The sequence below is a fragment of the Dasypus novemcinctus genome, chromosome 7 (genome assembly GCF_030445035.2).
Source record: "Dasypus novemcinctus isolate mDasNov1 chromosome 7, mDasNov1.1.hap2, whole genome shotgun sequence".
In the NCBI taxonomy this organism is placed as follows: Eukaryota; Metazoa; Chordata; class Mammalia; order Cingulata; family Dasypodidae; genus Dasypus; species Dasypus novemcinctus.
Genome location: NC_080679.1, coordinates 20,925,269 through 20,938,636, shown reverse-complemented (window position 1 = coordinate 20,938,636; position 13,368 = coordinate 20,925,269). Strand labels below are relative to the sequence as shown.

Below are 13,368 nucleotides of genomic sequence, written 5' to 3'. Positions count from 1 at the left end.
CTGTGCTCTTTTGCTTTTCTTTCTGGGAAATATTCTCAACTTAATAATCTGATACTTACATTGAAATTTTAAACTGTAGGTGTCATTATTGATTAATTAGAACTTTTTCTTATTTTTATTCCTTAGTCTCTTTAATTTCATTGAGAATATTAATATATATTAAAATCCTCCACCACCACCCCACCCCCCAGTTTTCTATTCTATTTCTATTCCTTGTCTATTTCCTTGAGTTCCTTTTTCTTCCTTTCTGTTTTAGTCTTTTTCATTCTGGTGTTTTTTTTTCCTCAAATATCTGACAATCCAAAACTTCATCTTTATCTGGAATTTAATCTCTGAATTGATCTTACTGTTTCTAGTTTCTGCTCTCACCAATACATTCTCCACACTGGTTCTAGGTTTAACATAATGAAACAGAAATCTGATTATGTCATTTTCTTGTCTAAAAACATGAATGATTTTTTGGATGTATAATGCCTAAACCAGTCAGCATGGCATACATGATAACAGTAGTTAGGTATTATTAATTTCCTGTGGCTGCTGTTACAAATTATTACAAAATTGGTAGCTTAAACAACCAGAAATTTATTCTCTCACAGTTCTAGAGACCAGAAGTTTAAATCTGTATTCCTGGCTGAAATCAAGATGTTGGCAGGACTGCATTCCCTCTAGAGGCTCCAGGAAAGAACCTGTTTCGTGCCTCTTCAGGCTTCTGATGGTTGCTGGCATTCTTTGGCATCCCTCCAATTTTCAGGACCATCATCTTCAAATCTGTCTCTGCTTTGTCTTCTTTACATCCCCTTCTCTTCAGTGTGTGTCAAATTTTCCTCTGCCTGTCTTTTATAAGATACTTGTAATGGCTTTTAGGGCATACCTGGATAATCCAGGACAGTCCCCCCCATCTCATGTTCCTTCCTTTAATCACATCTGCAAAGACCTTTTTTTCCCAAATAAATACCATTTACAAGTTCCAGGGATTAGGACTCAAAATATTTGGGGATCATTATCAAGCCTCCTACAAGTAGTAGTAGTAGTGCTGTTTTTTTGGTATATGCTTGTGCCTTTGCACATACTATGTTACTGGCCTGAAGTTCCCACCCCTCTTGTCTTCTTGGCCAGAAGTAAACGATGCATCAGTTCAACTCATAGTGAACCTCTTTTACTTTCTCTCCCTCCTCGCAGAGAGAGGACATTTTGCTGCTCTGGTTTCTGAGTATGATCTATACCATGTTAAAATGATTAATTTATCTTGTCAGTGTCTACCTCTGGGCTTTGAGTACTATGGTCTCATTCCCAGGTCTGGAACTGAGTAGGTACTTGGTGTTTGTTGGAGAGTCTCAACATTTATTAAGGTCCATTTAAATGCTATGACCTGTCACGTGTTGGACCAGTTAATTAACAAAACAAAACAGGGTAAAGTAAGTGCACATATGTGCCAGAGTTTCTCCAGGTGATTTGCTGGATCACAGAAATTTTTATTTTACTTTTTGCTAGGTGCTGCCAAATTTCTCTTCAAAGTGACTGCACTTCATCAACAGTTCCAGAGAATATCTTGTCCTCCATTCTTGCCAGCACTTGTGATTTTCTTTTTTCATTAAAAAAATTTAATGGGTTAATTTTTTTTTCATTTTAATAATAGCCGATGGTAGAAAATGATTGTAATTTGCATATCTCTGATAATTAATGGTGTTGACCTTTTTTTGTAGTTAATGGACATTTGGATTTTTTCTGTGAATAGTTTAATATGCATAACTCAGTGAGTTGTCATTTATAGAAATTCTACAAATATTCTGGACTTGAACCTTTGTTATATGTTGTTGTAGCCTTCATTTATGTAAGAGGAAAATGACATGAGAAATGAAAAAGGAAATAAGATTTTTTCTGCTTGAATGACTGCATACATAGATAGATGAATAAATGAACGAATTTGTTTAGAGTCATAGCTAATAAGAAACAGCTATGGTTTTGAACCCAGATTGATTTGGTTTAAGGACTGTCCTTCTTTTATGTCTGACTGCTATGCAGAGAATGAGAAAATGAATGACAAGTCTGTGGTGTGCTGAATTTTTATTTAAAATAATTAGTTGTTCTCCTTACTAGCTCTGCGAGTTTGGGCTGATACTAAATTTTTTTCCCTTTAAACGACTATATAATGATAGCTAATCTACTCATTTCACAGGTCATTGAAAAAAATTAATGAGATAATGTATTAACAGTGTTTTATAAAAATACTACATATATATCTTAGTAATTGTTATTATTCTGTACCATTATCATAATGAATGAATTCAATCTTTATAATAAACTTTTTTGGTAAAGAGTTACATGATAAAATTTTTGTTAGTGTAATAGGTGATGTTTCTAGAAAATGTTGACATTTGGCTATGCTTAGATTGAGTACTAATGCTTGTCTTCTTTATGTGTTTGTTTTGACAGGAATTAAAACAAAGGCACATATCTTGAAGGCACTAGCACCTCCTACCGTTGTCGACTGGTAAAAATTTAACTTTTAAAATTACAGAATATTTATTAGTTATACAATTTATTTTTTTTTAGTTAAAACTTAATTGCAGCTAACATTGATGGTACACTTGATGAATTGTAAGATTTATGTCTGTTTCATTAAAATTGAGAAAAAAACTTAATTGCAGCTGAACTGTCAAAGAACAATTTCAGATTACTCTCATTTTGTGATTTTAGAGTTATTAAAGTTATTAGAATATAGTTTTCATTCTAATTTTAATTCCATACAAATCCCTTGGACCATTAAGCCATGTTCAGAAGTATCAACTATCTTTTTCTCCATTTGCATCTCATTAAGAATCTGAAAGGGATTTAAACACAGTAGTCTCTTTATTTTGCAGAGTTTAACACTAATTAGACTGGTATTACTGTTTCAACATGTGATGGTCATTTATAATTTGTTAGTATTATCAGTTTCTAATTGGACAGAACTTGTAGGTTCAAGGTCTGAAAAAGAGCAGTGAGCTTTTTGCTAACCTATAGAATATTCTGCTTGTTAATTAGTTATCATGAGGAGAAAGTAGCCTTGTATGAACCTATTTTATTATTTTCTTACTGTGGCTTTTGGAGGGAATTAGAGTTTGTGAAATTTTGGGGCAAGAGTATTGAGAGAACCAAGTGACTTGAAATCTTGGATAATAAAGAGCATTCTATGAAGTGAAAGTAAAGCTGGATAGGACTGTTTATAAGGAATAGTGTTTGTAAAGTGCTGGAGCGCATTATAAAAGCAATAGCATTTTATCCACTAGAATGATGATTGACTATTTTTTTTAAGAAGGTACCAGGCATTGAACCCAGGGCCTTGAACATGGGAAGCAGGTGCTAAACCACTCCCGATGAGACTTGGTTCTTTCACTTGCTTGTTTTGTTTGTTTTAGGAGGTACTGGGATCAAACCTAGAACTTCCTATATGGGAAGTAGGCTCTCAACCACTTGAGCTATATCTGTTCTCCTCATTACTGACTTATATTCAGAAGATTCTTTTCAAATTCTTCTGCCCACATTTGCTGAACTTAGGAATTTTATATTTATTTTTAAGAAAAATTACCTAAGTAATATGTGTATTATTAAAAACTATAAAAACAATATAGGAGTGTGTAAGTCAAAGGGGAAGTTTCCTATTCTCTTGGTTCTGTTGCTAGGGTTACCCCCTAACGGTTGGGTGTGCGTCCTTCTAGACCTTTTATATGCACATCCAGGATTACCATCTTTCACTGAAGCAGGTGTGATGGACAGAGTAATATACCTTGCCCATTGGTGTGTTTTCCCTTCAGTTTATTTTAGACATTCTTTGTCTACATCTTCCTGAGGGATATATTTGGCCAAATGAAAAGTGCTTTGAAGTGGCTAATTAAATACAGTAGAACACAGTACTTCTGCCACACATTTCTAGTAGTGGTTGCTGGGTTATGGGAATCCCAAACTTTGAGTTCCTATCATTCATCAACAGAGTTTAGATTTATAATAAAATGAAATTGCAAAGATATTAGTAATATACTGCTTATTAAACCATAAATATTAAATAGTGAGGCATTTATATAAATGACTACAATTAGTATTACCTTTATAGAGAGTTAGGTAGAAAGATAGATTGATAAAGTTCATAGAAAAGTGATTTTGAACCTCTTGTGTGCCTAATTATGTTCAGTGTAGGGTACTCTGGACACGAGTTGGAAAGAGAAGGAAGTCAGGTAGTTTTGGGGGGTGGGGAGAACATATAAAAAGTGTTATGGTAAATGGAAAAATGTAACTTGATCTCTGTCATAAGTTTTACTTACCTAGGCTTGATCAGGTACCCTACCTACAGGTTCTATGGTCATTGCAGATGGCTCTGGAGTTCAATGCCATGTCAGTTGGCCCTCTTTGGAGTTTGTGTTCCTGACTGTGATGGAGTTGGACTCCGATATGACCTTTCTACACATGCCTCTTCTCTCACTTTTACTGGACCTGTGGTTGGCGCTGGGGTTGGTGTATACTCAGGATACCTGAATCTCTGGACTGTCCATGTGACTCCCAGGCCCTGAGCCTCAGCAGACTTGCAACTCCTACCCTCTGGTTTATTGGACTTAGCCTGGCCAGTGAACAGGAAGGTGAAGAAGGTCAACCACCACATCAGGGAGGCAAGAGTGCCTATAGCTTGCAAGTAGGAGAATTGCATCCATCATCTATATGAAATCTAAGCCCCCTCTCGATATAGAGGTGGAGTGGACATAACCTTACCAGGGTCCACAGGGTAGAGGAATAGAGTATGGATTAGAGTGGACTGACTGATATCCTACTATGGAACTATTGTGATGAGTAATTGAAAAAATTGTAGCATTGATGTGGAGAAAGTGGCCACGGTAGCTGCTGAGGATAGGGAGAGGGAAGAAGAGATATGTTGTGGGGGCATTTTCTGGACTTGGAGTTGTCCTGGGTGGTACTGCAGGGACAGATGTTGGACACTGAATGCCTTGCCATGGCCCACTGGGTGGACTGGGGGAGAGCGTAAACTACAAGGTAAACCATTATCCATGTGGTGCAGCAATGCTCCAAAATGTATTTACCAAATGCAGTGAATGTCCCATGAGGATGAAAGAGGTCGTTGATATGGGAGGAGTGGGGTGAGGAGGTTGGGGGGTATATGGGGACCTCTTATATTTTTTGAATGTAACATTTAAAAAAAAATAGAAAAAAGAAATACCAAAAACAAAACAAAACAAAGGAAACTTGTGGTCAGTTATGTAGGTCATGTGAAGTCAAGGGGATTTCATGGGCTACTTGGGAAACCTAGTCTATTGAATTCTAAAACTTCGAACCCAGCCTTTCACAATTGGGAATTGCCCATGTTCAGAGCTCCTGTGACTTAAGAAATTATGTAAAACTGAAACTGATTCATGTGTTCACAAATTCTTTGTGGAATTGTTGAGTTGAAGCATTTTAAACTTCTGAAAAAATCTGGGTAAGCCAGTTTTTATTACAGAGTTTTATATTCATTTTTAAATTATTAATTTGTTCTTCCTAAAATGATGTGTAGAATTTGAATCAAAACATAAAAATTAGAATTCTATATGAGTAAATTTAGACCTTTATCATCCCCTCCCTTTCCCTCCCCCCCGCCCTGCTGTTTTTGCTGTTTGTGTTCAGTAGATCTTCTATATCTGTTTTTCTTTTTGTCTTCTCTTCTCCTTTTTTCCCCTCCTAGGATTCACTGGGTTTTGATGTGGAGAGAGGTTCCCTGTCAGCTGTACTACCTCAGTTCCTGGTTTCTGCTGGTTTTTATCTTGTCTCCCCTTTGTCTCTCTTTTGTTGCATCATCATCTTGTATAACTCACTAGCACGGGTTCTGGCTCACGATACAGGCATTAGGCTCACCAGGCGGGCACTAGCGCACGGGCACTCAACTCACCATGCAGGCATTGGTTCACCGCACAAGCATTCTTTCTCTTCTTTTTCAGCAGGAGAGCCTAGAGATTGAACCCAGGTCCTCCCATATGGTAGGCAGAAACCCTGCCACTTGAGCCACATCTACTTCCCTATATTATATTTTAAAGGTATCTTATGGATTCATAGCAATCTCATTACTCTCATTCTTTTCTTGATGTTCATTTATGTTGATAATAACAGTATGTCCATGATTCAGTTAATTCCTATTTAAATGTATTTTATAGAGTAGACAAATTTTGAAGATCTTTGAGACTTGATTAGTTATCTTGATGATCCAATGTACTTTGTTCAGATAGTAGTGTAAATTATCTGTATGTATTGCTTGGCAGAGAAATTATTTAGAATATTTTTATTTGCATGTGAAAATGATGCAGATTAGAAATTTGGGAGGATATGGGTATTACCATTCCTGGTTTAACAGGAAAAGTTTTGTTAGAGTTGTACCAAATATTTCTCATAGCTATTTTGGGTGGATTCCTTTTTCCTCTGCCTTCTATTTTTAAAACATAATCTTAGTTTTTGAACCCTTAATGGAAAAGCTGCAGAGGCGAGGATTGGGAAGCTTTTTCTTAGAAGCTTTTAATTTTCAAACTTGTTGAGGGAAATCTTTGTGAATGGTAAAATAATTGACAATGTATTGGAAGAAAAACTATTTTATATACAGAGTTAAAAAGTGAATATGATTATATGAATAAAATACAATAAAAGACTTAATATTGACTACAGGAAGTAATTACACATTTAAATATTATCTTTAACTATTTAACCTTTAGGTAATGTCAATAATAAGTGCACTATGATTAGTTGTAATGCAGGTAATTTATCCTATACTTGTGTGCATGTGTGTATGTGTATATATTTGCACAATATGCTTGTTAACTTCTAATTGTATATTTTATTTGTCTTTTCTTAAGTTTGTATCTTAATTGATCTGCCCAAAATATAGATACAAAATATGGCTTTGGGAATGGAGTGAGGGATGGGGGCAAAATAAGGAGATACCTAAGAAATCTTACTGAGCAATTTGTAACTTCTTGAAATTAAAAGGAAAGGTATTCTGGATAGACTTAGATTACAAAATTATTCTAAGCTATTGTAGCTCTTACTCATAAATGCAATACATCGTTATGTAAAACAATAAAATTTAAAATTATTGTTACATGCATAGTATCTTGAAGTTTACAGAATGCTTTCACCTGCTTTGTTTTTTATTTCTCATGGGAGTTTTGCGAGGTAGGATTATCATCACCCTAGTTTTTAAAATTCTTTTTTTGAGGTACTGGGGCCAGGGATTGAACCTGGGACCTTGTATGTGGTAAGGTGGCACTCAACCACTGAGCCACATTGGCTCCCCTGAGTTGATTTTTTCATTAGTTTACTTTTTTTTTTTTTTTTTAATGGAGATACTGGGGGCTGAATCTGGGACCTCCAATGTGGGAAGCATGTGCTCAAACGCTTTAGCCACTTCTGCTTCCCCCATCACCCCAATTTTATAATCGAACTTGGACTCAGTGATGTTAAGGGACTTGCCCCATATTATACAATAAGTAAATGTGAGGCCAGTATCAAACCCAGAGGTTATTATGGCTATAATTCTAAAAGTAATGAATCTATTGAGTACTTTTTATGTGTAATCAAACCAGGGTTGCAAGTAATAATACCTTCAGTAGATTATATGAAGTTTAAAATGAATAAAACAAATTCTTGTGTGTTTTGAAACTCTGCATGAGACAGAATTTGGTATGCTATACTAAACCAGCTACACTAATAACTAGCATTTATAGTGCCTTTGCATTGCGTTAGTCCTTTATTTTTATAGCTACTGCATTTCACAATTTATCCTCCTTTAACTTGGTGTATCAGATGATAAAGATACAAGGGAATTAGGTGCAAAGAGATTATGTCATTTAATATTAAAAAAACAACAGAAAACAGAAAAGGAAACCCCAAGATCAAACTTAACTAATGGTGGAGTCCATGCCACTCTTAGTGGGATGACTCTATGAGATGATTAATTTGTAGGGTGACCACCTTATCTCCATTTGCCTGAGACTCTCCTGGGTTTAGCACTGAAAGTCTCATGTCCCAGGAAACTTGCAGTCCCAGGCAAACCAGGACAGTTATTCACCCTGATTGTCATATTTTATGGTAGGATGGGAGTTGGTAGTAGGGATGGATCGAATACAGGAAGCTGAAAGTTGCTGGATAGAATACAGGAAACCAGTTAAATTTGAATTTCAGATAAACAATGAATAATTTTGACAAATGTCCCAAATATTAAGTGGAACATACTTATATTAAAATGTATTTGTTATTTATCTGAAATTCATATTTAACTGAGCATCCTGTATTTTTATTTGCTAAAACTGGAGCCTAGGTAAAGGAATATTCCAGTGTGTAAAAAGACCACTTAGCTGCTTTAGTGAGTGGACCTCAGGCTTCACACATTTATTTATTTAAGGCAGCATCATTTGGAAGTTTCCTTCTCTGGCACACTTGCTCTTTTAACTGTGTGGACAGAGAACCAAGAGGTCAGGATGAATATATACAAATTTTGTCCAATGCTTTAAAGTTGGTGTGTGTTGATTTGAAGCAATTAATTCTCCTTTACTTGACTGGAAACTTAATCAGTGTCCATCCTGTGTTTTGTTGGATCTGTCCAACACCAGTACATTCCACATTCTCGTGGACCACCAATAATGTCTTCAGATTATGTATTAGAAATATTATCATTTATTAGAGGTGACAAGGAATAGCAAATTCACATTGATGGGAAACAAACCAGGGGTTACTTTGCTAATACCATTCTGTACCACTATGGTATTAGTAAAAGAGTAGACAAATAGATTAGAGAAACAGAATGACATCCAGAAACACATCTAAGTGGATTAAGACTTATTGATGAAGTTGACAATTTGGTTAATTTGGTAATCTGAAATAAAATAGGTCTCTCGTACCACAGAGAAAAATGAACTCCATATTGATTAAAAGTCTAGATGTAAAATTATAAAAATATTGGAAAAAATGTAGGAGACCAGTAATAAAAGCTTGGGATGAGTGAGGTCTTTAAAATTAGGTAGGAAGTATAAGGAAAAAGATTGATGGATTGGTCTGTTCGGTTTTACTTTTTGAAAGCTGATACCCATTCTAAAATGTGGCAACATCAGAAAGTACCCATGACTGATTTTCTTGCTTCAGATTTTCCTTAGCCACTTTAGCCAGTAAACTGTAAATGGCCAAAGGTTAGTTGTTTACTAAATTGTCTAACATTTTAGAAAAAATTAAATGTCTTATTTTGCATGTAGCTGGTATCTAGGCGACATCTGACACTATTGAGAACTTAGTCCTTGGCTCTCTCTTCCCTTGGTTTTTGTACACTGTACTCTCCAAGTTTTCTTGCTTTATTCTCCTTCATGGGTGTTTTCCTGTTCTTCATTGGTTTCTCCCCAAAGTTTTCTGTCCTCAGACTTAATCTTGGAGATTTTATATGTGTTCTCTTTGGGCAGTCTCATCTTCTGTCTCAGTGTGTCTCCAAAAATCTGTTTCTAGTTCTGACCTCTCTTAATTTTCAGAGTTTAGATGTATTTAGATGACTCATATACATCTTAAACCCATTAATTTCAAGACTGTCCTCACCTCCTTTGTACCAGCCATGAAATCCAACCATCTAGTTCACTGCTGTATTTCTACCTCAGTGGAAGGGTCTCCCAAAATATTTTCCTGCCTTTTTGCTGCCTCTTGCTGCATCAGCTCTCCATGTGTGTGTGGTGCCACTGCGCTTTTTTCGTGCGGGGTGGCTCTCCTTGTGGGGGCACACTGCTTGTGCGTGGGGCTCCCCTACACAGGGGACACCCCAGCTTGGCAGGGCACTCCTTGCGCGCATCAGTACTGCACGTGGGCCAGTTCACCACATGGGTCAGGAGACCCTGGACCTTCTACATGGTAGGCAGATGCTCTATCAGTTGAGCCAAATCCGCTTCCCAGTAAAACTGTTCTTTTATTTATTTTTCCTATGTAACTGTTGTTGGGATTAAAGCATCTTAATCTTCTTTTTGGAGTAGTGATGAAAATTTTATGTTTTCTGTATTTGCATAGTTAATTGTTTTTGTCCTTGTAAACAGATTTGCCTATGTTTTAATTAATGTTTTCATGGAAGTGTTCAGGGCTGCAAGGGCCCTGTTAGTAATCTCTAGGTTTAAAATTTTGTTTTTAGGAGCTTTGTTAAGATATAACTCATACCATACAATCCACCCATATAAAGTACACCATTAAATGGTTTTACTATATTCACAGTTGTACAACTATTATACATTCAATTTTAGAAATTTTCATAACTGCCAAAAGAAACCTTGTACCCATTAACAGTCACCCCACTCCCACACCTGCTCCCAGGCAACCACTAATCAGTCTGCTTACCATTTCTAGATTTGTTTGTTCTGGAGATTTCATTCATATGGAATCTGTTGTATGTGTTCTTTTGAGGCTGGCTTCTTTCACTTAGCATAATCTTTAGAAGGTTTATTTGTTAGTGCTTTATCCTTTTTTATTGGTGAATAATATTCCATTTGTGGATACATCACATTTTGGCTACCCGTTGTTGGGTAATGAACATTTTTTCCCCTATTTTTGGCTGCTATGAATAATGTTTCTGTGAACATTCGTATACTAGTTTTTGTGTAAGCCTGTTTTTGATTCTGTTGGTTTTATACCTTGGAGCAGGTCATATAGTGACTAACGTTTTGTGGAACCACCAGAGTGTTTTCCAAAGCAGCTGTACCTTTTTATATTCTAATGTGTGATGATTCTTATTGCTTCATATTCTTGTTAATACTTATTATTTCTTCATATCCTTGTTATTGCCTGTTAATACATCCTAGTGGTTATAACATGCTATCTCATTGTTTACATTTCTTTGGTGGCTAATGATGTTGAGCATCTTTTCATGTGCTTATTGGCTGTCTGTATTATCTTCAGAGAAATGACTGTTCCTTTTTTAACTGGGTTGTCTTTTTATTGTGAAAATATAAGAGATCTTTGCTTATTTTGGATTTAAATCCCTTATCAGTTACAGTCACAAAATTTTGTTCCCATTTGTCTTAACTTTCTTGATGGTATACTTTGAAGCACAAAAGCTTTTTATTTTGATGAAATCCAGTTTATCGGTTTTTGGTTTTGTTGTTTGTGCTTTTGGTGCCATATCTGAGAAGGCTTTGCCTAGCCCAATGTCACAAACATTTACTGCTCTGTCTTCTTCTGAAAGTTTTACATTAACTTTATACATGTAGGCTTATATTTATTTTGGTTAAATTTGTATATATTATAAGGAAGGGCTCCAATTTCATTCTTTTGCATTCACATATTCAGCTTTTCTGGTACTGTTTATGAGAAGATTATTCTTTGCCTGTTGAATTTTTTGAACCCTTATCAATTATCAGTTGTCCATAACAAAAGGATTTGTTTGTAGACTTTCATTTCTGTTCCATTGAGTTATATTTCTTTCCTTTGCCAGTACCACACTTTTGATTACTGCAGCTTTGTAGTAAGCTTTTGAATCACAACATGTAAGTTCTCCAACATTGTTCTTTCTGACATGTGAATCTGCTGATTTTTTTTTTTAAAGATTTATTTATTTCTCTCCCCTATGCCCCTGTTGTCAGCTTTCTGTGTCCATTTGCTGTGTGTTCTTCTGTGTCCGCTTGCATTCTTGTCATGTGGCACTGGGAAACCGTGTCGCTTTTGTGGTGGTTGTTGTTGTGTCGTCTTGCTGCGTCAGCTCTCTGTGTGTGCGATGCCACTCCTGGGCGGGCTGCGCTTTTTTCGCACTGGGCGGCTCTTCTTGTGGGGCATGCTCCATGCGTGTGAGGCACCCCTACCCGGGGGACACCCCTGTGTGGCACGGCACTCCTTGCGCTCAGGCAGCACTGCGCGTGGGCCAGCTCACCACATGGGTCAGGAGGTCTTGGGTATCGAACCCTGGACCCTCCATATGGTAGGTGAACGCTCTATCAATTAAGCAACAACTGCTTCCCTCTGCTGATTTTTTGTTTTTCAAGATTGTTAGGCTGTTCTGGGTACCTTGAATTTCCATGTGAATTTTCGATTAACTTAATTTCTGTATAAAAGCCTGCTTGGATTTTGATTTAGATGTGGCATTGATTCTGTAGTTCTGTTCAGGGAATATTACCATTTACATAATAATAAATTTCACTATCCATGAACATAGGATGTCTCTTTCGGTCATTTCTATTAAGGTTTTCTTTAATGTCCTTTGATAATGTTTTGTAGATTTTAGAGTACAAATTTTTCTGCTTATATTCATTTCTAAGTATTTTGTTTCTGTGATGGTATTGTAAATATGTTTTCTTAATTTTATTTTTGGATTATTTTATAGCTAGTATATAGAAATACAGTTGATTTTTGCATATTCATCTTGCATACTGAAATTTTACTAAACTTTTTTTTTAATTCAAATTGTTATTTTAGTGGAATCCTTAAGATTTACTATATAGGTAATGTCATCTGATAATGCTTTAAAATTCAGTCTGGATACCTTTGATTTATTTTTCTTACCTAATTCTCCTGGCTAGAACTTCAAACACTATTGAATAATAATAGCGAGAATGATATCTTTGTCTTGATCTTGATCCTAGGGGGGGAAATATTCAGGTTAGCTAGAGTTTTCATGTTGTTGTTGATGTCCTGTATCAGTTGAAGAATTTCTTTTCCTAGTTTGTTGAATATTTTTAAAATTTTAATAGACTTTATTTTTTTAAAGATACATAGGTCATACAAAACATTAAAAAATATAAGCGGAATCCCCCTCCCCCCCAGTCCTCCCACATCATCAAACTCTTTCATCAGTGTGGCACATTCATTACATTTGATGAATACATTTTGGAGCACTGTTACACAGCATGGATTATTGTTTACATTGTAGTTTATACTCTCTCCCAGTCCATTCAGTGGGTTATGGCAGGATATATAATGTCCTGCATCTGTCCCTGCAGTATCATTCAGGGCAACTCCAAGTCCTGAAAATGCCCCAATATCACACCTCTTATACCTTCTCCCTAACCCTTAGCAACTCCCATGGCCACTGTCTCTACATCAATAATACAGTTTCTTCCATTGCTAGAGTCACAGTGATTCTATAGTAGAATACCAATAAGTCCACTCTAAACCATATTTTATTCCTCCATCCTGAGGACCCTGGATGTTGATTTCCAAATATTTTTTTTAATCAAGGAAGGGTGTTAGATATTGGTAAATACTATTTGTGTCTGTTGGTTTTTTTAAATCTGTGTCTATTAGTTTTGGTCCTTTATTGTATTTATATGGTGCATTTTGTTTATTGATTTTTCAAATGTTAACTTTGATTTTTCAAATGTTAACTTTTCATTTCAGGGATAAACTCTACTTAGT

The 13,368-nt window shown here is 35.9% G+C and overlaps 1 protein-coding gene across 3 annotated transcripts in view; it reads left to right on the top strand.

The window, feature by feature from the left end:
- Positions 1 to 13,368, top strand: part of ACSL3 (acyl-CoA synthetase long chain family member 3) — an 86,217-nt gene that overhangs the window by 23,278 nt on the left and 49,571 nt on the right. For 2 of the 3 annotated variants that reach the window (XM_004453110.5, XM_071216103.1), the window contains exon 2: positions 2,434 to 2,491. The gene's annotated coding sequence lies outside the window, so the exon portion shown is untranslated. Of the gene's footprint in view, positions 1 to 2,433; positions 2,492 to 5,957; positions 6,054 to 13,368 lie in introns of all 3 variants that reach the window. The other variant, XM_058300041.1, reaches the window with a different exon arrangement.